At 41.7% G+C, this 24792-nt stretch overlaps 1 protein-coding gene across 7 annotated transcripts in view; it reads right to left on the bottom strand.

Annotated features, from left to right (window-relative positions):
- Positions 1–23312, bottom strand: part of Nuf2 (NUF2 component of NDC80 kinetochore complex) — a 47630-nt gene extending 24318 nt beyond the window's left edge. Inside the window, exons 1-2 of one of the 7 annotated variants that reach the window (XM_038350115.1) lie at positions 23190–23237; positions 2994–3149 (exon numbers count right to left, since the gene is read on the bottom strand). The gene's annotated coding sequence lies outside the window, so the exon portion shown is untranslated. Of the gene's footprint in view, positions 1–2150; positions 2210–2993; positions 3150–4660; positions 4765–15130; positions 15151–21558; positions 21638–23189 lie in introns of those variants that run through there. The other 6 variants (XM_038350114.1, XM_038350118.1, XM_038350116.1 and 3 more) reach the window with 6 other exon arrangements.
- Positions 23313–24792: the final 1480 nt, after the last annotated feature.

The raw sequence follows: 24792 nt of genomic DNA, 5'->3' as shown, positions 1-24792 counted from the left end.
CATCAAATATGGGAATAAGGCAAAGAATTTTAAGCCAGGCATGGTAATGCATACTGGAGACCCCCAACACTAGGAGGTGGAGGCAGGAGGATCAGAAATTCAATGTAACAACTACATGTAAAATTCAAGGTCAACCTGACTTTGTCCTGTCTCAAAAGAGAACAAGATGAATTTTATTCACACATACATACAAACACACACTGGAAGGTGATGTTTTATCCTAAAATAATTTTTATCACAAAGTAATAAGTCATTTTTTGCCAATATTCCTAATGTCCTATTCCATAAGGAATAGAGGCTTTGAGTTGACACACAGGAGGAAAATCATGTTGTTTTTACACAAGGGCCAGAGCATTTAGCAAGACGCTGAGAACTATTTCTCAAAGCACAAGACAGACAGACAGCAGCAGCTAGATATAAGCAATACTAACACAAGGCAGGAAATAATGCTGCATTCTGATTTGATATCCTACTCACACACAGTAAGAAGACTAATAAGATTTAAGATGCAAGCAGGGGTGAGAGGCAGAGGGAAGAGAAGACATAGAGGTAGAGAGGGAAAGAGAGGTTTTAATTTAAGGCAAGAATCCCTTTCACCAAAGCAAGAACTCAAAGCACATAAAACAGCAAAAACCTATTTGTCCTAATGTGTGCAGATAATAGATTATTCCTACTGGTGTCCTCTTAAAATAGCACTTGTCATGATTCTGTCTCCCTTACACATCCCAGAGCACAGCTGGCAATGTTTGGAGATATTTTCAGTTGTCAGGACAAGAATGCAATGGCTAGGGGCCAGGCATTCTGCCAAATACCCTACAATGCTTCGGGTGGTCTCTCACTGCAGAGCTGTCTGTCCAAAGGATACTACTTCCCAGTGTGAGCAGAGACCCAGTGTAAACATATTCAATTTTGCAAACAAACTGAAATGGTTTACAAGTTTTGAAATCTACTTTAGGCTCTCACTGTTTCTTCAAACAATTATGGCTTAAAAAGAGGCCCCAACAATTTGCCTCTCCTCCTAGTGAATGGAAGAAGCTCCAACAATTACCTATCCTCCAAGTAAATGGAAAATGCCACCCCTAAACACAGCTGTTAAATAACGCCCTGGCTCTTAACCCTTCAAAACAGTACAGAGTTCAGGAACTCTAAAGGCTACTCCCGTTCACTCTAGTGTGTCCCTAATAACTAGAAGACACTTGCTCATGCCACTGAGAAAGCTGCTGCAACCTCAATACTGCATAGAATGCATTAATCCCTATTTACAGGACATTTCTTCCAAAGCCAGGAGGAAAGCTGTGATGTCCCTTCTAAACCTTCTCTGCTACACAATTAAAGACTACTTCCTTACATGTGACCACTACTTTATGAGACTATTTTTTGAAAACCTTATCATTTTTGAGAGAGAAGAATACATCTTTTCCCACTCCTTCAACAAAAATCAGTACAGATTTGTTCCTAAAATGGGAATGGTTTCTGGCAAGTATCAAGCAGGCAGATAATTAATTATGTAGTGGACACCACTAAGCATCTGATCAGAAAGTTCTGACACTACTTCCAGGTCAATAAGATCACAACCCACAGATTGAGGGTTTGACCCTCACACTGCTCCCCACTGACACGATGGTCACAAGAGCAGGCTGTTTTACTCATGCTTCTGACAGTGTGCCACACACGGGGTTCCTACCATGCCCCCCTTGGGCAACCAGTGCCAAGTATAAGGGAGGAACTTGGAAACAAAATTAGAGACTGCCTCTAGTCCACATGGACCCCACACATACAAACACAGACTAACACAAGGGAAGAATTGACAAAGTATTATTTCAGGGGTAATTTACATAGGACAGTATGATAGTATGAAGAGGCCCAGGAACCACCAAGTGTCTGGCTATCCCAGAGTTTCTCAAAATCAGCTCTTGGGGGTTTTTATAAAAGTTTTATCCCTTAGGCATGATTGATTTTATCAATGCCAGCAACTTGCAGTCTCTCCCTTCCCCAGGGTCAGGGGACAGGGGCTGAATGTCCTAATCCTATAGAATTGCCTTAGTTTTCTGGTAAACCACCCCTCACCCCCATCCTGCCACCCTACTCCCACCCATACCCCCTTGCCCAAGGGCCAGAGTCTACCAGGCAACAGCTAACTATTAACTTACAGAAGTTCACTTATCACTGTGATGATTCCAAGCATTTTGGTATCTGTGCACCAAGAACTCTGGACAAAGACAAAATGTATATTTCACACTATCATACTGTCCTATTTAAATTACCCCTGAAATATTATTTTGTCAGTATCTTCCCTTGTGTTAGTCTATGTTTGTATGTGTGTTGGTCCATGTGGACCAGAGGCAGTCTCTAATTTTGTTTCTCAGGTGCCACCCACCTTTACTTATTTATTTATATATAATATTTATTTATTTAAAGATATGGTCTCACAGGCCTAGAAGTTCCCAAGTAGGCTAGGCTGACAAACCACCAGACATTTCCCTGTCTCTCTCCACAATGCTGAGAACCAATGAACCACATCCAGAACTTCAAAAAGAAAAAGAAATATGTAGGTTCTAGGGGCTGACTCGGGTCCTGCCTTTCCTAATCGAGCTATTTCCCCAGGCAGACAATATCTTCTGAAAAGTTAATACCAAAAGAATTCAACACTCCAGATACAGTCAGTCTAGGGCAGAATATTAATAAATACAGCAAGGAACCACCTCGACTGATTGTGGGTAACTGTAGCGCTCATGTAGAAATGCATTACGATCCAGTGAAAGAGACTCGAAGAGCCTCCGCATGGCCCACTTACACGAGTCTGGATCTCCCCTGCACTCTTCTTACATCAGTATTGGACTGTAAGCTATTTTCATTTCTACTACTGAATTTCATAATTGCAAACCTTTTGTTTTCAGAGATAGGATCATCTCAAATCTGGATTTGGGCCTTTCACACATTAGTCATCTATTTCAGTATAAATTATAAATGTATGGGGCAGTAAATTATCCTACCCCAAGTATAGTTGTTTGGTGTGTTTCAAAAAACTACAGACCGCTGCAGATTCAGGAAAGGCTCGGCAAGGTCCTTTTGTAGAAAGAAGTTTCTAGATGTTTCCATTAGAAACGTGTAGATGCCCGCAGAGGCTTCTCCACAGTACAGTTCCTTCTCTGCAGAGGAAAGTACTTTGCATAAGAAAACGGCTGTATTTCTGATCCCTGCCCAGGTACAGATCATTACAGGTGGCAATGACATTGGAGACTTCATCGGTAGAACAAGGCAGCCTTAATTCACTGTGTACCTCCTCTGGACGCATTCCAAATCCCCAGTCACTCCCTTTCCCTACAGAAGCCCAAGCCCCTATCCCCTGACTAATCTCTTTATAATCATCTAGTCCAGGCCTACTTTGTGTTTAGGCACAAAGTTTAGATTCTGGGGGTTTTCTCTCAATATCCTAAGGTCAGTTTATTTCATGGCTTAAAATGATGCTTTCAGAGGGGGAAAAAAGTAAATGAACATTCAATATTTTTCATCTAAGTCTCAGTTTTTTAAAGTGCTCATAAAAACATTACAAAGAGGGTACTTGCTAAAGCAAGCCACACCTAGATTAGTAATTTTAGCACTGGAGTGGGTATAAAATGTCTTCATGATTATTAGCACACCCCTCTGCTGATGCTATTTATATACACTGCCATGGGGTTAACCCTTATAAGACATCAAAACCTCACAAATGTGCAATCAGCTTACCCACCACACAGATTTCAATCTTTTCCGCTGAAGTTTCTAAAGCTTTTAATAATCTAATGCTCTTTCTAGTACAAATCAATCCCTTCAAGACTTCCCCTAAACTTCAATGTCTCATTATACCTGCCTGGGAATTTCTGAATTCCCTACCAAGAGACTTACACCTGCAATTAGTGGGTATAATAACCTCTTCTCATATCCAAATTCTCAGCCTTTCATAGTACAATTTCAGTTCCAACTCATTTGTGTGTGTGTGTGTGTGTGTGTGTGCACGCGCGCGCGCGTGTTCAGAGAGGAAGAGGCCTTTAGTTTGATCTCTTAGCTCAGACTAAAGTACTTTATATATTATTAAAATGACTCTCTGACATGTTAACTCAAATAGGACAGATTATCTCTAATGACTGTGTCTCCTTTATAACACTACAATGCTAAGCACAGCGTGTACTGGAATAACTTAAAATTTATACATCTAGTTTTGCAACGCAAAACTAAGCAAGCAATTCCCAATTTTAATGAAGTAAATAAAAAACTTCCTCAAAACCACGGGGAGGGCATTGTTATACACGAGTAGAGCCATATACACACGCAGCTCCCTGATTTTTGGATTAAGAATGACGTTTTGCCTTTTGATTCGTGGTTCTGGGTGTAATCAAGAGATGGTGGAGCAAAGAAGATACAAAGCAAACTGGCAAGCATTCACAACGAAACAAGTCCCACTGATACCACTCTTGTGGCTCACGCCTGTAATTTTAGCATTTGGAGGTGGAAGCAATAGGATCAGGAGTTCAAGCCCAGCCTCAAGTACATAGTGGGTTCTAAGCAAACCGGAGATACATTACAGCCTGTCTCAAATCAACACACGTAAGCTTAAGTCAGCGAACCCAGGCGCCCGGACCCTAGACTTCCTGGCCGCCCTCCGGCGCCCGCACGCACTTACCTGCCTTCCCAGCAGGTCCCGGAACAGCAGCTACAAAACAAGCAACCAACCCCAAAACACCAACCGTTGTCACTTTTCAAATCAGCCGCCTTTGCATACGAGGCCCGCCCCTTTCCGCAGAGTACGCTTCCGTGGCGACGGGTACCCGGAGGGCCCAGAAGACCCGCGGTGGGTGGGGCTTGATGTGCGGCGCGGCAAGCTTGGCCCCAGGCCGGCGGAAGCATTATTCAGGGAGCTGGCTTCTAGTCGGAACTGCGACTCCAACGGACGGGGTGGAGTGCAGCAACTAAGGGGCGTAGTTCCGGGCGGTGTTTAAGCGGTTGTTAGTTACTTCTTCCTTTATTTTATCGCCAGCGTCCCGGTTAGCGAGCAGACGGTTTCCGGCCCCTCTAGTAGGATCAGTTTCTGCCTTGGGTATTTGTACACATCATTTCACTTATAATTCATGAAAGCTTGGCATGGGAACGCGAGTGGATGGATTGCTATTTTGCCTTGGAAAGAACGCTCTACGTTAAAGAGATTGCGTTGGTGACCCAAAGCCACCGTACTTCAGAAGTAGTCTAGCCGGAATTTGGGTACAGTTCTCTGTAAGCAAGACTTGGAGAGATGGGAGGTACCTAATCAATAGTTCATCTGATCAGCTCCTCCCTCACATTTAAGAACACTGCTCTGAAAGAAGTAGTTTGGAATGATCTGGAGTAAAAGTCTCCGAATCTTAGCTTCTTCCGTCTCCGATAATCTCTCCCCTGGGACCACAAGTGCTTTCTACAGACCAACGTTATAGTCCTGTCTGCTTCATAGAGTAGCATTAAGATTCCGGGAGTTATTTCATAGAGTATGTTAAATAAAGTGTCTGGCAAAGTTGGGAGTGCCCAATAAGTACTAGCTGTATTTTGATCTATTTGTAGGGAAAAAAAAAAAACAGAAAACAACAACAACAAAACTCACCACAAATGGCAAGTGCTCAAAATATTTAAAACATCTATGTGTCCAAACAGGGAACAAATGAACTACACGAAGACCAAGAGTAGAGAGACTATATGGTCTTTCTCAGAAGAAAACGGAAATGAATGTGTGGTCAAAGCTATTTGAGGGAGAATTTTTACTATATATTTAGCAGTTGGCAGTATGTTAGAATTTAAATTGTTAATAAAATAAACTAATGGTTTGTTCAAATTTCTTAATTACAAGGATAAAACTTACTTTTAAAAAGTGTGTGCGAGCTCGCTCGCGTGTGCCAATGACTGTGTGCAGGCACATGTACATGAGCATATGTAGGGCAGAAGAAAACCTTGAGTGACATCCTTGGAGACGCCATCTGCTTTCTTCGAGGCAGGTTCTCTAATTGGCCTGCAGCTCACCAATCAGACCAAACTGCACCACCAGTGAGCTCTAGGGGTGCCTACCTCCCCCTCCCCAGTGCTGGCATTTCAAGTGTGCACCCCCATGGCTGAGCTGCTGAACTAGCGCAGGCCTCACGTTTGTGAAGCCCTTTTTACCTAACTGACCGAACTCTCTGCAGACCAATGCTTGTCTTTCCTGACTCAGCTTTAACTGCAAAACCTTGCAGCTCTTTTAAGAGGTCCTGCCACGAAACACTTAAACAGTGTTGATGAAAAGCTGAACGCATGCTTTTTGGTTTTCAGCTGTAGCAGGAAAAAAAAACTGCACCGCTTTAAAATGCTTGCTTCCTGGGCTGTCCTGCCAGTGCAAACTCTGACTCTTTGAGGCAAGGAGGTCAGCTACGGAGAGAGCATTTGAGTGTTGCAGCTTGCTTGCTTGCTTGCAAGGACCTTGAAATGACATAGAGTTGTGGCAATAAACGTGGCTACAGCCAGTATCTCAGCCATGAGGCTGAAATCTTGAAAAGCTAAGGAATGGGTTGGATCTAGCCATCAAAGCCACGGCTTTAATCCTCTCCTTAAAGACTCAGAAAAAGAGAGATATACAGTAAAGAGAGATTCAAAGACAAAACCTCTAAATGGTTTACTGTGTGTTAAAAATATATGCAGGCTAAAGGTTAAAGTCCTTAAAAAAGAAAAAGAGAGTAATTGGGTGTGGTGGTACACAACTTTAATCCCAATGCCTGGGAGGCAGAGGCAGACAGATCTCTGTGAGTTCAAGGTGTGGTAGCACACGCCTTTAATCCCAGCACTTGGGAGGCAGAGGCAAGTGGATCTCTGTGAATTCAAGGACAGCCTGGTCTACAGAGTTATTCCAAGACAAAGATATACAGAGAACCTGTCTCAAAAAGTAAAAATAAAAGAAATAATGGTTAAAGTAAAGCCACATAAAGATGGAAAATATACAGAGAATCTTGATACTGTATGCTATTATGCACTCTTTGAATTGTTTGAATGCTGAGGAAGGAGCAACAGCTGCTAAAAGATATTTGCTTATAAATGCTGCTGGATTAATCCAAGATAGGTATTTTGAAAAACCTTGACTTCAAAATTGAAGTCAAGAGGTATGTTGCTTTGGAGAAGAGGATTTGCTTTTGTTTCCACAGGAAATGAGAGATTATGGATTCATTCTGAATTAAGAAAAATCAGGTTCAATCAAGGAAGACCACCTGAGAAATCTCTGGTAGGAACAGATGGCCCAGATGACAGAGTTCTACATCCAGAACAGGTTCAAGACTGCTGCCTGAGATGATCAAGCCTCACAGGATACTCCAATCAGGAATTGATCATAACTCTAAATTTTCTTTATAGGTCCCCATAAGATTATCAGTGCCCCCAACCAGCCAGAAGTAGCCTGGAATACTACGCCCACATCCCCCCCCAACAAAAGGACTATGGATATTTTCCTTTGTTTAAAAAAATAAAAGGGGGAAGTGGTGCAGGAGAATTGTCTGTATTCTGTCAATCATATTTTAAATAAACGCTGATTGGCCAGGTAGGAAGTATAGGCGAGTCAACCAGACAGAAGTAGAGGCAGAACGATGAGAACAGGAGAAGTCTAGGAAGGAGTGAAAGCCTTTCTTTTTTGTTTAAACAGACAAAGGGGAAATGGTGTAGGAGGGTCTTCTTTCTATGTGTTGCTTTCATTGGTTAAACAAAGACTGTCTTGGCCTTTTGATAGTACATCAGCTTAGATAGGTGGAGTAGACAGAATAGAATGCTGGGAGAAAGGAGGCAGAGGCAGAGAGCTGCAGCCATGAAGCTGCCATGTCAGACATGCTGAATCTTTACCAGTAAGCCACAATCTCATGGTGATACACAGATTATTAGAAATGAGTTGAATCAAAATGTGAGAGTTAGCCAATAAGAGGCTAGAGCTAATGGGCCAGGCACCAATTTAATTAATACAATTTCCATGTGGTTGTTTCGGGTATAAACTAGCTGGGTGGCGGGGATGGAACCTGCCGCACCAGAGTGGCTGCCCAATGTGGTCTACTAACTCCACCTAAAACCTGAGAGGGCTTAAAAAGAAGAGAGAGAAAGTTTAACACAGCTTTTTGCTGTTTGTGGGTAGCGTGCCGCAGAGAGAATTTCCTGACTCAGCAGCCTTATAAAAAGCTGCGCATTTTAAAACGCGGCTTCCTGGGCCCTGCAAACTCCAGGCTATGGAGCATTTCTGGGCCCACTCAGGGCCAGGAATAAAGTAGCTGAGACCATGCCCATGGCTCAGCTCTTCCTGCCCAGGTAGACAGCAGGATCAGGTCTACTAGAAAGTGACAATTTTGAAATACCAGTTTCTGTGCTGTGCCGTCATCGCCATCTCTGTCTGGCTCCTGCGGGAGACAGAGTTTGAATGGAGCATTTGGAGTAAAGTGCTACAATTTGTTTGATGGCAACTAGACTTGCTATGTGCCTAAAAGGGGGACATTGTGTGCTACAGCTCAGAGGCACAAGCAGCTCCACCATGCTAGTGGTGCAATGTGCAAGGCTCAGAGGCACGAGGGGCTCCGCCATGTTGGACTGGGCATGGAAAGCCCACAGTACCTGTTTTTGACCTAGGAATGCCACAGCTTAGATTCTTAAGCGCTTATCGATTTAAAACTGCAAAGCAAAAATGTTCCTGGACAGTAAAGAATTACAGATTCACAATAGGGCAGATTCAGACATAAAAGACCTCTAAATGGGTCATAGTGTTAGACATATGTAGGCTTGGGAGAGAGAAGAAAAAGAAGATAGAGAATAAAGCTAATGCCTTTAAAAAAGGATAAAGTCTTTAAAGAGACAGAGTACAGATAGTTATAGATTAAAAAAATAAAGAAAAATAAGCCACATAAAAATGGAAAATTCACAGAGTCTGGATTATGTATTTTATTGTGTTTTCTTTATTTTTTGACTGTAAAGAAGCTAAATGCAGAGAGACATTTCATTGTATGGGCTGCCAAACTAAACCAACATATATGTTCTAAAGGTATCATGATTTCCAAATTTGGATCTAAGAATTGATGCTTTGGAAAAGAGGTTCGTATTTTGTTTTCACAGAAACTGAGAACCTGTGGATTGCTTCCAGACCAATAATATGGTTTCATGAACCTCACCCTCCTGAAAGGTTGCTGTGAACACCCTCAAAAAATTACTTCATTCAATTGGTGACTGAGATGAACCTATCACACAGGTTATACCATGAAAGACCTGATTAACAACGCCCCTATACAGCAGGAAAAAGTTTGGAGAGAAATAACTATGTCCAGATTCCCAAATATTGTTTATAAATGTTCTTTTACATTTAAAGGGGGATATGATATAGATATAAATAATTTGCATTGGTATAAATCTTGATATATTGATACAAGTTTAAGGTCAATTTTGTTATATGAATATGTATTTCTGATCTTGATTAAGGAATTGTGATCGTGTAGTTCATTTTAAAATGTAATGTATAATTAGGAAATATAGGTTGTTAATGGATAATCATTTATAATAGTCAAGTTTGTAGTCATGTTAGTTAGATTTTCTAGATGTACACAGATATATTTCCAGTAGGAATTCTTCATATCTTTCAAAGACTACAGAATATGCCATTTAATGTTTTAATAATTTAGGGATTTTCATGACAATGAGACATGTCTGCTCCTGGCAGCACCAATCTACTTCAAGAGGAAGATGGGCATCAAAGAGGCTCCTTATGGAGTTAGTTAGCCATTTGGGCAAGAAATTGCTCTTGCCTGGACTGCTTAACTGGACACAAAGAACTCGCAGAGAGAAGACTGCTGAACTTGCCTAAAGTTGAGATGATCTTTCGGGGTTCCTGGTTCAGGAAAGAGTCTGCGAGACATTCTGGAGGATACAAAAGAAAGTGACTGAACTGTCTTTGACATTTCCTGCTTCATGGAAAACTCTGCTGGATACTATGGGCCTGTAGGCTGAAGATGGATGTCCCAACAGTACAAAAGAACTTTGGGTGACTGTCCAGGCAGCAAGATGTCTCTGTCATTTCAGGAGTTTTGGAAGTTGCTTACATCTTGTTTACTTAGGTAATATATCCTTCTGGAGTCTTTGATGGAGTTGAAGAATGGTTAGTTAGGTTTCCCTTGTTATAATAATATATATATATATATATATATATACTGTAATTCTTACTTGATAACTGTTTTGTTATATGTAATTTTACTATGTTAAAGTTAAAGCCTTCCTTTTGTTTAAACAGAAAAAGGGGAATTGGTGTAGGAGTGTATTGCTTTCATTGGTCAAATAAAGAAACTGCCTAGGCCTTTTGATAGAGCAGAACTTAGGCGGGAAAAAGAGAACTGGATTCTGGGAGGAAGAAGGCAGTGTGGCAGACGCCATGGCTCTCCTCTCCAAGCTGGTTAGACTCATGCCAGTAAGCCACAGTCAAGTGGCAATACACATTAATAGACATGGGTTAATTAAGATGTGAGAGTTAGCCAATATGAGGCTAGAAATAATAAGCCAGGCAGCAATTTAATTAATACAGATTTTCGTGTGATTATTTTAGGCATAAGCTAGTCGGATGGGACAAAAAGCAGGCCCGCATCCTTCTACAACAAGTGATGGTTTCATTTTTAAATAGATCTACCTCTGGATGCCTGTGAAACACACCTGGTAATATCCAGATAATGACAATCAGTTACATGATGTGAAACTCGGAGGACATCAGAGGTGAAGTTTTTCCATACCAAAAAAACAAACAAACAAACAAACAACAAACCCACTTCATGTCATCTTGATCTATTTGTGTCTCTCTCCAACTCCTCCAGGCTCAATCCTAACATTGTAGGCTCCCCAGCATCTAACACCATACCTTCTGCACACTGATACCCAGTGTTTGTTATTGAATGGAAATTCTCTTAAGAACAATAAAAAAACCCTTTCCCCCCTTTTTATTTATTTATTATGTGTGTGTAGGTCAGAGAACAGCTTTCAAAAGTTGCTTCTCTCTTTCCGCTGTGTGAGTTCCAGGGAAGAAAAAGAATAATAGGGTTTAGTTAAGTGCCTTTACCCAGTAAGCCATCTTCTCAGCCCAAGAGCCTATTTTTTTTTAAAACATGGTGCCTCTAACAGAAGAAAGAAATAGCCTCAAAACATGTTTAAAAAATAAGTGTACTTTGATTCTTTTTGCTCTCCCCATGTGTTCACATTTTCTATAAAAAAATATCCCATTCACTTTTTACAATCTGAAAGCAATAGCCCCAAATTTGATATACAGTAGGATGTTGCAATACTGTCTGGTCATATCAGTATTTTGACTATGTCACACTGTGACTGATTTATAAATTCTGTGGTGGTATCTTTGATAACCTCATTCAGTTTACTCATGAATCATGAATAATATTTACTATTGCCTTAAAAATGATGACCATCTATGAATAGCAGTCTGAAGTGAAATTTTAAAAATATATTTTAGAGCCGGGTGGTGGTGGCACATGCCTTTAATACCAGCACTTGGGAGGCTGAGGCAGGTGGATCTCTGTGAGTTCGAGACCAGCCTGGTTTACAAGAGTTAGTTCCAGGACAGGCTCCAAAGCTACAGAGAAACCCTGTCTCAAAAAACAAAACAAAAAAATTCATTTTATATTAAGGATATCTGACAAAAACCTTTAAATTACTCATTATGAAGAAACAATGAATATAGGAATATATACAAAAGCATGAACATGCAGGAATATGATTCCACACTTGTCAAACATCTCATATGAGAGAAATCACTGGTGCATCTCACCAATGAGCTATTTGTGGCTTGCTGCCATTACAGGTAACACAGAAAATACAGAAATCTTTATTCTTGGATGTCCTAATATACTTTGAGTATATTTACTAGTTGATTTTGAATAAATAGGTAAGATGTGTAACTGTTTGCTATATTCTTGAATTAGCATTATAGAACATAAATTCATGTAAATAGCTGAAACATAGCTACACTACAAATACAGCACAATTTAATATGAAAAATTCCAGTAGCATATTTGTGTGGTCAGTATACTCACTGGGTGGCGCTGCTGTATCAATTTTAACCTTACTGAGCCTTCCATTCCAGTTTATTTTAAATAAGCAATCAGAACTACAGTGATAAACATCGGACACAATGTTCTGCCTTAAAAAAAAAATAGATTCTAAATTTATGGGCTTTAAAGTACATGTTTAGCGTCCCAACTCAAGAAGTTAACTTGCATTGAATTCAAAGTGGTATCTGCTTTTTATTTTCTTTAATCATTCCAAGCTTAGTAACCTGTTTTCCTCCCCAGCTGTGTTCATTTTTATTGGCGGGTTTGGAAATATTGTTATACATCTGAATCGCTTTAGGCAGCGTTTGTTTACAGGAAGGTGTAGTCCAGAGCTGTAGAACACCCAGCCTTTGCTGCTGCTGCTGAACTCTGAATAAATGTAAGGAAGCACAGATCTGACATTGTGCTCTAACCTCGTAGAATACTTGCCTCAACTTTCACAGGAAGTTATATTACTTTAATGTAGTTAATAAAGGACCCTTTTGAATCAACAGTCAAACAGATTTGATATCGTGAAAAAAATGCTTGCTCAATATGATTATTAATTCAAACTTTCTATTCTGGTAAATTTCCAATTTTGAATATGTGATAGTCTTTGGTGTTTACAGTATCTCAAGGGAGCTGACAAGATTTCTGAGGAAAATTTAAAAAATGAATGTATTCTGCCAGCTGTGGTGGTTCTTGCCTTTAATTTCAGTACTCTGCAGGGAGAGATAGTCAGATCTCTATGAGTTTGAGGTCAGCCTCGTCTACGTAGTACCAGCCTGGTCTACATAGTGAGTTCCAAATCAACCAGAGCTATACAGTGAGACTCCCTCTTAAAACAAAAAAGAATAAAAATATATTCTAATTTTAAAGTTACTTATTTATGTCAGAAGTAGTTCTTATGTCCACAGTTCTAGCACCCAGAAGGCAGGAGCAGGGGGAATCATTACAAGTTTGAGCTTAATCTGCTCAACAGCAAGTGCCAGGAGACCCGGTCTCAAAGTAACAACAATAGAGTAATCAATTATTACATAAATTTCACAAGTGTGCCATGTGCCTTATCTTGCCTCTTATAGCTAGCGTATATTGTATACCTATAATTGTATACTTGTGAACAACAGTAATCTGTTTCTTACTGCTTATATAGCCTCTTGGCCCTGGAAGCTGGACAGTCTAAGATCAACAGGCCAGGAAATGCAGTGTCTGGTGTGGGCTGCTTCCTGACTCATAGTTGGCCCTTGGCAGAGGTGTGAATACATGATGGAAGGGTCTTCCCATTCATCTCAGTAATGAAGGCTTTGCTCTCAGGAGGTGGTTATATTTCAAAAGATCCATCTCCAGCTCTGCAAAATCACCAAGTTCTAGGCTGGGTGTGGAGCTCATACCTGTTATGATAGCACTTGGGAGGCAAAGGCAGGAGGATTGGGACATTAAGGTCAACCTCTGGTACCCAGCAGTTTGAGGTCATTCTGAGCTGCATGAGACTATGTCTTTCAAAATAAATTAAAAGATAAACAAGTTTCCAATCAGTTAATCAGCCCTGTAGAATCTTTAGCTTAGGGGTGCTTTATTCTGGGAGCTTTACAGGCTGGGGGTGGGGTTTAGCTGGATCCTTTGATCTAATTATCTTCCTCCCCTGTGTTGTTCAGGGGATCCATCTTCTACTGGCTCTTGGGTGGATTCACAAGGATATCCTGTGACTTCTGAAGTGTTTTGTGTATGACTTTCTGTATTAGTTATTACTAACTTTCATTTTCTATCTTCTCCAGGGGTGCCTCAAACTTGCCGTGCACCAGAGGATGACCTTTAGTTGCTGGCAGCTGTGACCTCCACCAGTCTTAGAATTTCTTGATTGTGTAAGGCTGGAATATTTTAGATTCTGAGCCAAATTTTCTTGGTTTATCTTAAATACCCTTAATAGCTATCCATTGTCCACCTCAATGCATGACCTAAAATCCCTGTGACTGTCATATAAAACATCCCCTACTCTAGGGCAGAGCATTGCTGGAGAGAGAATGAAGTTATGGGCTCCCTCACTCCTTTTTTTTTTTTTTGTCTTAAACGCATTCTAGCTTTAGCCATTTGTTCATTGTGTCTGATTCTGGTTCTATTCATTGACAAAAGTCCCTCTACAGCTTTTCTCTGAAAGTATGTGAAACAAAGACATATAGTAATACACTTGTTCCACCTGGAAGGTTAATTCTCTTATGAAAACTAGTTTCTTCGATTAATTCTTGGTGTTTTTAATTTTAGGAAATTGTCTTTACTTTTGCTATTTTATTCCATTTTTCTCATATTTTTTATATGCCTGTCTCTCTGTGTGTATGTGTGTCCATGGAAACCAGAAGATGCCGGATGCTCACGGATGTAGTTAAAAGCAGTGGTGAGCTGCCTGACTGCTGGGCACTGAGCTCTGACCCTTCAAGAGCAGCTATGCTCTGCCTGACAAGCGTCTCTCCGGTCCCTGGCTGAGGGATCTTAATCACACTAATTCTGATCGAGCTTCACAGGAGTAAGCCCGCTGTGCTACAGATGTCCCTACCCTGACAACAGGTTACTTAGATCACTTTTCTTACCTGGCCATAGCAGGCATATGTACAGTCATATGGGGCATGAGTATAGTTCACCCCTCCTATGCTGTTATTTTAGATTCTGCAGAAATCATGGTAACAAACCACACAGATGGAAGAAGGCCAAGCTGAGACCTTCAAACTAACACTCTAACCAACCAGAAATGGCAGACATCACAAGGAGTTTGCATGGTAAATCTAGTGGCTGATTAGGCAAGGCTGGCTGGCCAAGAAGCCTCCGAGATCTCGTGTCTTCACCCCCTCAGCACTGGAACTACAGGCATGTGTCACCACACCTGGCTTTTTACGTAGGTGCTGGGGGTGAAGCTTATGCCTTTATGCTTATGTGGTGACTGTTTTACCAATGGAGCTATTTCCCTAGTCCCATAAACAGAACTTCGGAACCTGTGATGAACACAACTCATGGCTGGGTCTCAATATTGAATCCAGTAATACTACCCACCCTTACTTCTGAAGCAAAGGTCATCTCACCTTCCATTAAATTCTAGCCGTTTCCTAAGGTGTTTGTGTCTCTCATTATTTCCTGCAAGGGAGCAAACAAAAAAAAAAAATCATTGAACTGGAAAACATGCAGGACCAAGCATCGTGATGCATCCCTGCAATCCCAACTCTTGAGAAATGGAGAGAGGAATGTGGAAAGTTCGAGGCTCACCTAGAATTTTCTGTGTGGCTGAAGTTGGCCTTGAACTTTTTAGATTAGAAAAAGGCCATGGTCATAGATATCCTAACATCTACTGCATTCTAAGTGGCTTAAATAACATTAATTTATTGTCCCACAGCAAGAAGTACCAACTCACAGTATCAGGAAATCAGCTACTCCTGAGAACACTATGGATGAATCTTTTCCCTATTTTTCATTTTGAGTGTTTCTGCCAACCGCTGACACGCCTCTGTTGATAACCACCTCTGTGTCCGCCTTCATCTTCACGTGGCGTTCTTCCACCGTGTGTCTGTGTCCAAACTTCCCCATTTAAAAAGACATCAATTATATTAGATATAAGCTACCCTAACGACCTATTTTTACTTTATGTAAAAAGACATATTATCAAACGCTGAAGTCTGGAGGTTAGAACTCCAACATGCCTCTTGGAGGAGGGCGCAGTCGAATCCATAAGCATGATTCATAACATCATAAGCTGAAGGTCTTCTTGGGTTGATTCTCTAAATAGTCTGAAGGTTCAAGCCAGGACACATGTACCAGCCTCCCACAGATCAAAATTTTGCTCTCTCTCTTTAATTGAGTACTAATTACTCATTGACATGCTGAGTAGATGTGATTCATTTTCTGTTTCTTAGAAATGGCTCTTTAAAAACACTGTCTGGATATGTTCAAAGAGAACAAATGGGAATTAATTGAATTAGTGGCGCTTCAGCCTGTGGACATTAAAGGCTTCAGCAGAAATGGAGGCTCTTCCCAACTTACTTAACCAGCAGGGCCTGTGAATTGGAAAGCTGCACAGAGAACAAACAAATATAAAGTGGGAGACCAGCGTAACAGTTAAAAAAAATATGTGCCCAAGTTTCAAACTTCTGATAACATAAGAGTTATCATATTTAAGACGTATAGCCAGCTCTTCATCACTTTGGTTACAGAGGTGCTTACATGGCAGGGCTAGGAGGGCCCGTATACTTCAGTTTTGTAGCACCGTGCATTGAAGGAAGACCAGTATCTACAGGTATGAACAGGTGATTGACAGTAAAATCAAGGAGTGCACTCAAGAGAATCTTAGTAGGTAGGGATGCCAACAAGAGGTGTCTCTGTCATATTCCTCCTTGTTCATCTCTTCCAGATCTCTAGGCTCACTGCAGAGCTCCCGATGGAGCACAGTAAGAGGTTCTGAGGAGGGCTTCACAAAGAATGTGGAAGAGACCAGGCAGTGGTAACGCAAGCCTTTAATCCCAACATTTGGGAGGCAGAGGTTTGAAGCCAGCCTGGTCTACAACAGCTAGTTCCAGGACAGGTTCCAAAGTTACACAGAGAAATCCTGTCTCGAAAAATACACACATGTATATAAAAGAATGTGGGAGAAGGGCAAGTTTGTAAGCATGGGAGGAATGTCTCACTCTGGTTTAGATATTCCGATGGCTGGAACTTAACAGTATAGCTTAATTTTAGGGTTTCAAATCATCAAAATAAAGCAAAGTTGCACATTGGCCTTTAAAATACACAATGAAAGCTGGGCGGTGGTGGCGCACGCCTTTAATCCCAGCACTCGGGAGGCAGAGGCAGGCGGATCTCTGTGAGTTCGAGACCAGCCTGGTCTACAAGAGCTAGTTCCAGGATAGGCTCCAAAGCTACAGAGAAACCCTGTCTCGAAAAACCAAAAAAAAAAAAAAAAAAAAAAAAAAAACCAAAAAAAAATAATAAAATAAAATACACAATGAAGCTTACTGGAAAAAAATACTTTAAAGGAAACTAATCATTCCTAAAGCTCCCTGGGAATGTATGTAATGTTTAGAGTAGGATGCAAAATCTCTAGAGCAGTTCATGATGCCACAGGACAAGAGAGGGATTTCCCCACCCAGAAAAGCACTGCAACAGGACTGTGGGGAAGGTAGGGATGGCGTGAGACCTCCTTAAGAAGTAAACATCTCCCCAAGAAACCAACTGTTTTTATAGAGACCAACTTCAAAGGAACCATTGAAAATTAAGGAAGGCACTGAAAGCTGAAAATGTGATTAACACCTTGGACCAGTGTGTGGATATTGTCAAGGGACAAGGTCTGAGTTGAATGCATCTCTTCCCTGCCCCCGACTTAACAGAAAAAAAGAAGGCTGAAAAAAAAAAAGCAATGGATGCTGTGCTGTACTTCCTCCATCTCTTTCAAAATAGACATGTCTGTGTTCCACAACTAAAAGTGACCAGAATGTCACAGTCCCTAACATGTCACGGCAGAAATGAGAGTCGGAGCTGTAAGGTAGCACAGTTGGAGACTAATTAGAAGAAACAAGGTTGGTAACATTCTGGGCATTGTGAACATTCCCGAAACTGATCATCCTGGTCCCAGGAGAGAGAGCAGAGTAAAATGCCAGACATAGTGTGTTAAGAAACAGAGTCGGATCTGCTCTCTGTCAGGCCTGGAACTCTCTATGTAGCCCAGGCTGGCTCCACTCAGAGACTCTCTCCCGCTTCCGCATCCCAATGGCTGGGATGAACTGCTCTAGAGTCCCCACACCCAGTGTTATCAGAGTTGAAAGCTTCTTGTTACCTAAAATATTCTTATTGACTCTCCCCAGTGTTTGACTCTCTAATTCTTCAACAATTGTTGCACTACATGTTAAATGCCCAGGAATCCTCCTATCTAAAAGCTAACGGAAATATTTATTTGACTAATTTATACTTATTTTTTGTTAGACATTACAGTGACATTGACGATGTAAATGTAAGAGATATTAATATAAGGTATTTTGTGTACGTGTGCATTTATAATCAGCTGCACCACTGTACTGTACTATGAAGGTCTACGCAGTGTGGTTAGCCACAGGAGGAAGTGACTGACCTCAAGAAGCCAGTAGAATCTTTATAGAAAGCCCAAGGGGCATTCAAACTAGTCTTTAAAGGAGCGCCATGGAAAGCGTGCCAGCCTTTAAGCTTTTGTTCAGTCCAGTTCGTACAGTCGCTTATCCACATACTGAGAAGAGGATGAACGGAGGAAGCTGGAGAAAAGATCTTGTCTGAACATCCTGGGAAAGCAGCAGGGATCCTGGGGGAGAAGCGCTGCTGGAAGGTGGAGAATTGAGACAGTGGTAAAGGTCCCTTTGCCCAATCTTCCCTCCCTGCTCATCAGTTTATTTCAGGCTTTTTTTTTTTTCCTAGGGTGGTGGTGGGGGTCAAGACAGGATTTCCACTGCCCCAGCCACCCAGCGTCCCAGGCCTTTTAATACTGATGTTGCATTTAGTGAGAAAAATTTAGCAGTGACCGAACAGATCAGTCGCTGACTTCACAATTTGAAACAACATATACAGTCCTGTAGAGAGAGGTACACGCAGGTAGGCTAAGACTTGATGGGGCTGGTGATGCTGGCCTCAAGACAAGCACATGAGCACACAGAGGTACGGTACATCTGCGTTCTCTCATAGCTCCAAGAGCTCTGCTGAAATGCGTAGTTTTAAGCAGCTTTAGTGGTGATGAGGTGTGGAGTTGAACAGCAGCTAGTTATGTTGTTTGGAGAAAGTCTCTGGAGATCTTAAAAAGTCAGCACTAAAACTAGAAGTTGGAATGAATTAGCATTTGCATAGTATCATCTTTAAATAACAATACTCTCAGGTCACTTCATTCGTCAGTGATGATGCTGCTGTCCTATATTGGAAGTACACATTTGAAATGCATTCTTCAAAATATTACAGGTGAGTTGCCAGATAAAGTACTGGACTAGTGAAATTCAATTGCAGATAAGGTATGAAGATTTTTCAATGCAAGTATGTTCCATGTGGTATTTGAATTTTAAAAATATCCAACTATTATACTTCAGTGAAATACATTTTAAATAAAATTTGACTATATATTCCAAAAAAAATTTTTAAGTCCTGTATCCTTACTTCCATGTCAGCTTTCCTTTGGAAGGTAGATGCTGGAAGACCAAACAGTGAGTCAGCCATAGCCCTCCAGAGCCAAAGGAAACTCACAAATAATGACTTGACCAAGGGAAAGGGATTCCCTGGTAAGAAATAACCTGGGAGGTGCTGTGTAACTTCCCAGGAAGCCATTAACAGCCACAAAAGCAAGAGGGACCTCTCACTGGGCTGAGAAAGCTGGGGAGGTTAAGACACACTGTGGAAGGGGAGCAGGAAGGTTACCCCAGAGAGGGCAGGCCTTGGGGGAGAGTGGAGGCCGGAAGTGGAAAGTCAGAGGGCAGGTAGTGTGCAGCTTGACTATGGCCTGGGGGAAAGGAACAGCACCAAAGACCAGAAGCTAAGGCGGGGCCTCAACCAAGGGAGCCAGGCCAGAGCTACCAAGGGTGAAGGATGGAAGTCTGGACGAGGTGAGGAGCTGGGCTTGGTGCTTTTTGATCTATGATGTAACTGCACACCAGTATAAGGGTGAGCATGGATCACCCCTAGCTCTTCACTTCTAAGGAGACCTTGGGCCGTCAGTGTGTCTTTAGTGTGTGTCTTAAGAAATGTATTAAATAGAAGCATGATGATGTAAAAAAATCACAAACTTAGATGTAAAAAGATCATGAGTTCAGATTACATACCACCTCCCCTTCCTGATGTCATTTCCTGTCTCTGCAACTCACTTAACCTCATATGTAAAAGTGACTAAGAATGTTCTTGTTATGCCTAGAAATCGTGAGTAACTTTTGGCACACAGTAAAGACTCACTACATTACCAAGTGAGTTGCCATTTTACCTATTACTCAGTTCCTTTCAGCCACTAAAGAATCTTACTTGATGTGACGAATATACTCTTAATCGGTAGATAACTTCGTTTCAAAAATAGTCACTTTCCTCTTTTTAAAGAAATGGTGTTCAGGAGAAGGTGGATGTAGCACAGTAGTAGGGATGTGTTCAGCATTCCTCAGACCCAGATTAAATCTCAGCACCATAATGACAAAAACAGATGGAAAGAAGAGGGTAGGATGGGGACAGAGGAGAAGAGAGGAGCTTTTGAATGAAGAATAACATACCTATTCGGACTAAAAGCAAAAACAAGACCAGAAAACAGAAGTCAATATTTAGAGTATTTGGTCTGGATAACTGCCTTAAACTGATTTCCTCAACACCAAATACATCTAGATTTCCTTCCCAACAGGAAACCAGCACATTCAGACTAGAGGTCCCAAGAGGACCTTGTGCCTTTACTTCTTTCTGAAGGGAAACTCAGAACTGAAACTTGATTATCTATGATCTGACTAAACCAGCTGAAAGCACTAGCCAGTGGGTGAGTCAGGGTCTCACACATGGAGAGAATTTGATGAACTTAGCAGAACATTTGGACTTGAGACCTGGGAGAGTCAGAATGATAACAAGCACACAGTCACAGGAGGGATTATTCTCTGTAAATACTCATTCTGAGATTCGTGGAGCTGGCTCGATGGCTAAGGACACCTGTTGCCTTTCCAGAGTAGCCAGGTTCAGTTCCCAGAGTCCATGTGGCTATTCACAGTCATCTCTGACGCCAGCCCCAGGAGCTCTGATGCCCTCTTTTGGCCTCTGCAGGCACTGGGCACAGACATGGTACGCATACATTGGCAAAGACAAACACTCATATGCATAAAATAAAATAAACCTAAAAAATATCAAAGATCTTTCTGGCTAACTGAAAATGTTCTTGGTTTTACTCCTGCCCCAAACCCCACCCCACTCACCTCTGTTTATATAAAATAGGCTACAGCAACTAAAAATGTTGTCCACTTATCCAGAATGTTTTGTCCTGTCAAAGGTGAAAATCACCATGACTTAAATTGCGTGTGTGTTGGCTTAAATTGTGTGTTTATAGACAATGTCCTCCTACTTTGGCATTTTTCATTCAAAAATAAATTCCCAGTACCTCCCTTTATTCATCTTTCTCCTCAGCAAGTCTTGATGGATGTGTAGAACAGGTTGGCAGCTGAGGAAGAAGTGCCCTTTGCCTTGCCTTTCCCACCAGCCTTGTGGTTTGATTATTCCTATGCTCAGCAACTTGAGCTGTGTTTTTGCTTTTCCCCCATGCTCTGGGCTCAGGCTCAGTAGCCATGATTGAAGCACAGCTGTAAGCCAGCAGGGTTCTGAGTCCTGTGAAGCAGGCATATGAATCTGTCTGTCCCAGAAGACTGGAACTTTGGCCATTTGCTTGGGTATTATTTTTGCATTGCTTCTTCCTTTATCTTACTAATTCTGGATTTGTGTCTGTAGGGAATCCAAATTGATTACCAGGGAAATAAAGGTAGCCTTTCCCTCTGCCAATATGAATCACCTTGAAACTGACGGATCCTGTTGAGGCCTATCACAGCTGTCTCTTGGTAATGGGGAGAGTGTCTTCAGTCTCACAACAGCTGCGTGAAAAGAGAGACTGTAACTCAGAGGACAGTCAGCACCCACCATTTTCATCCAGTGATTTGCTATAGGGCTCTAACCTCAAGACCTGCCTGAGGCTTGAGCATCCAAAGACATTTTGAATGGCAAGTGCGAGAGAAGAGCTGAAGGATTTAAACTCTCAGAGTCTGGAGTTCTGATCAGTTACATTCAAGACAGAAACATCTCAAGCTCCAGGTCTGGAATCAGTGAAAGGACGGCAGCATCAGAACTTGGCGCTCATTCATAAGTGATCTCTACCACAAAAGGACTTTGTCTTATCAGATGAGAATGAAAGGCCATGCCTTTCCAAGTCTTAGACTGTCATGGAACAGAAAACCCAAGTCCCACTGTTGGGGGAGTGGGCAGTCAGTGACCCTCTCCCTCCTGTGTACCTTTTTGCCCTGTAGAAAAGGGGAAATTCGCTGGTTGCCTTATGAAACAAGATAATGGAAGGGAAGACGAAGTCAGCATTGATAACTACAAACTTGGAAGTAGAACCTGATATTTTAAAGTAATCTATGATTATTTTTAAAAAAAATCATGAGCCATTTTTGGAAAAGTCAATTTCTACCATTTCGGAAAATAGTCATAGCAACACTGAATATACCAGCAATGGGAAGGATCTGTGTTTTCCTGTCTTTCTTGTAAGGAAGAGTTACTTCTACTTAATCAAAGTAATAACTTGGTGATTTTTATTCAGAATCCACAATACTGGCCAAGAGAAAACAAAGAACAAGAATGTTTTTCTTAGAATATTTCATCCCTTTAAACAGCCCTCTTCTGTGAGAAACCCCCCAGCTATTGTTTTCAGGTACCCACAAGCACAGGGAGATATCTTACATGCAGTGATGTGCCTCCAGCTTTACAATGCACTGCCACACACACCCTTCCATTCTTTATTGCAGTAATTATCCTGTGTGGATATTGTTGCTATTTTACCAATGGGACAACTGGGATACACAGAAACTCGGAACCTTGATAATACACTTAACTTGAAAGTGTAGAAACAAAGTAACACCAGGAGGTCCCACTAGAGACCTCACCCATCACTGTCAAAGGCGCCTCTCAGTTCACCGTCTCTCTTTTGGAGTATTGTAGGAGCCTTCATGTCTACAAAAGATGTGCAAAGATGGGGGCACTTAGGTGGCTGTTTCTCAGCTGGTTTCTCCATAGTCTTAGCAATTAAAGAAAGGAAACTGGCATTTTAGACACTAGGTTGATGCTCAATTAAAGTTCACCCTTCACGTACAGGTCTAACGGATGGTTCTGATGTTATTCAACTGAACTTTCTACTGAGATGTTTGGTTCAAAAGTCCATACCAGATAGTTCATTTTTGCAACCTTCCAGTGTTTATCACAAAGACAAATGAGAAAACACTATTAGTTCTCTAACTCTTGAGTTCCAGAGCAGAATTAAGGGAAACAACTGGCCATCTTCTCTGCTGTCTCTATCATGGATTAATTTAATTAGTCACCAAACCAAGCATAGTAGCAATTTGGAATCGAATCTTATAATTTATGATTAGTTACCTTTGCAGCTTTGTTCAAGCGTGTCCTGTCATTCTGCTACTCCAGAAAAGGGAGAGACACTAGAACTTGAGGGCAAAGGCCCTCTCAGTGGGCAAGGCTTGGCTACTACTGCGAAGGTCATTGATTAATGGTGAGAAGCAGAGAAAGGAGACTTAATATGGTCATATTGGCAAGAACGCACAAGTGGGTTGGCTTTAAGCAGAGGAAGACAGAGGTCAACAGGGTTGTGTAACTCAGCACTATTGGCCAAGGGCAGGTTGGCTTGAGCACCTGTCCCAGCTCTGCTTCTGCAAGGTTGTCTGAAGGTGTCCTTCCATGCTCAAGGGGGCAGTCTGGTGACAGACCAGAAAAGATTCCATTTCTGTGCTGGGTCCCAACTACACCCCATCCTCCAGGATAAGCGAGGTAAAGGCCATAGGACCCCTCTTTAGGGAAAGTATTAGCTAATGGAGAAACCGAAGTTACATTAACGTTGCTGACGGCAGCCCATTCTCCCACCCAACTTCCCCTATCAGCTGGGTGATATTTCAAGCACCCCCTGCAACAGGGTCAGCAGATATCTGGAGGACGCAACCAGGGGGCTGTTGCTATCCCCCTTAGATACTCACAGCCTACCAGGAACTAACAGCTGAGCTTTACCTAGCCAATTGTGATACAGGATAAGTAATTTTGTATTTTGAGACTGTAACCTTGTGTCTGCTTTTTGGTTTTTGTCTTTATAAACCCCTTACAAAAATAGACAGGGTCCTTCTCCCTCCATCTGCTGTGTCAGACTGGGAGGCAGAGGACCTGTGCTAGCCTGTACTTAATACACGAAACCTTGCTTTTACACTAGGAAGTGTGGCTCTGTGGTGGTCTTCTTGGGGGTTCCTAGGACTCAGGCACAACTCTGGCTCCCACAAGAGCAATTCTGCTCCAGCATGCAGGCTTGCCTTCAGGAGGAATGACCTTTGTTTGTTTTTCTGGAGATCCAAGGTGACTCAGAGGAAAGAAGAAGGACAATGACTTAATCTCTGTACCTTCAGGGAAAACAAAGCAGAGACTCCAAATTAAGGCACAGATGTCAAACTTTTGTGCTGCTTTCAGCTGCCTTGTGGGTGGGTCCAGGTGAGGAGTCAATGCCTTTTTTTTTTTTTGGTCTTTGTTATTAGTTCTTTATACAATGTATTTTGACCATATTTGCCCCTCTGCCTCCCTCCAGATCTACCCACATTTCCATAATTCACCCACCCCACTTCATGTCCTTTTTTTTTTTTTTTTTTTTTTTTTTTTGTTAAACCCATCCAGTACAATTTGTGCTGACTTCCACTGGAATGTCATTGACTTACCAGGGGCCACATTCTTAAAGAAAACTGACTCCCCACCGCCTGGTTTTTCAATAATGGGTTTTTCTGTGTAACAGCCCTCGAAGTCCTGGAACTAGATTTGGAGAGGCTGGCCTTGAACTCACAGAGATCTGCCTGCCTCTGCCTCCTGAGTACTGGCATTCAAGGCGTGTGCCAGCACCACCCAGCTGAAAACAAATTCTCTTGTGTGGGACTTTGTGTCCTGTTGTGTCTGGAAAACACTATTTCCTTGTAGTCACACACCACCTCTGGCTCTT

Source organism: Arvicola amphibius, chromosome 12 (genome assembly GCF_903992535.2).
Source record: "Arvicola amphibius chromosome 12, mArvAmp1.2, whole genome shotgun sequence".
Lineage (NCBI taxonomy): Eukaryota > Metazoa > Chordata > Mammalia > Rodentia > Cricetidae > Arvicola > Arvicola amphibius.
Note: the sequence above shows the minus strand (reverse complement) of the source record. Positions and strands in the feature narration are given on the sequence as shown.